Source organism: Meleagris gallopavo, chromosome 4, assembly GCF_000146605.3.
Source record: "Meleagris gallopavo isolate NT-WF06-2002-E0010 breed Aviagen turkey brand Nicholas breeding stock chromosome 4, Turkey_5.1, whole genome shotgun sequence".
Lineage (NCBI taxonomy): Eukaryota > Metazoa > Chordata > Aves > Galliformes > Phasianidae > Meleagris > Meleagris gallopavo.
This window is the reverse complement of record NC_015014.2, coordinates 21,315,532-21,316,303: the sequence shown is the minus strand read 5'-3', so window position 1 is coordinate 21,316,303 and position 772 is coordinate 21,315,532.

Sequence of the window (772 nt, the reverse complement as noted above, 5' to 3'; positions counted from 1 at the left end):
TGGCGCGGCGGCTGCGAGGTGAGATGGGCTTTTCTCCAGTCGCTGCCTATCGTGGCGTGGGCAGAAGCGCCAGAACACACTTGGTTTTATGCAGGGGGTTCGAGTTGGGTTGTCTCCTGCGCTTTCTGCCTTTGCTTGTCTTTCGTGTGCGTTCAGAAGTTATTTGCTGTAACGATTTTTCTGTCCCGGGCCGCAGTTAATCCCTCCGATCGTTGCGCTGGTACGGACAGCTTGCAGAGGTCACGGCTTGGAGGATCTTTGCAGCAGAAAGTGTTGCAATAAATAAGTCACTTTATAACAAGAGAACAAAACACCCAGGAGAAAATAACAGCAATGGTTACGTGTATCAAGATTTCTGGGGCTAGAAAAAGCACTTGGAGAGCTGGTGCCCATCTGTCACTTGAGCCTTTGATTTCTGCTTTCAGGCTGAAAGATGAGGACTCCTCTGGCATAGTAGCATCCTGCATACGTTCAACTGATGTGGATGAAAGCCTATTAATCAAATAGAAAGTGGTGTAAAGCTGCATCTTCTAGGCAGGTTCAGTCTGGGAAGAGGAGGCTTGAGGGAGACATTATCACTCTATAACTCTTTGAAAGGAGGTTATGGTCAGGTGGGGGGTTGCCTATTCTCCTATGTAATAGCAATAGGCTGAGAGGTGATGGCCTCAAGCTGCACCAGAGGAGTTTCAAGTTGGATATTAGGAACAATTTCTCCTGCAGAAGCTGGCAGCCCATATCTTGGACAGGTACACTCTTGGCTGGATAAGGAACG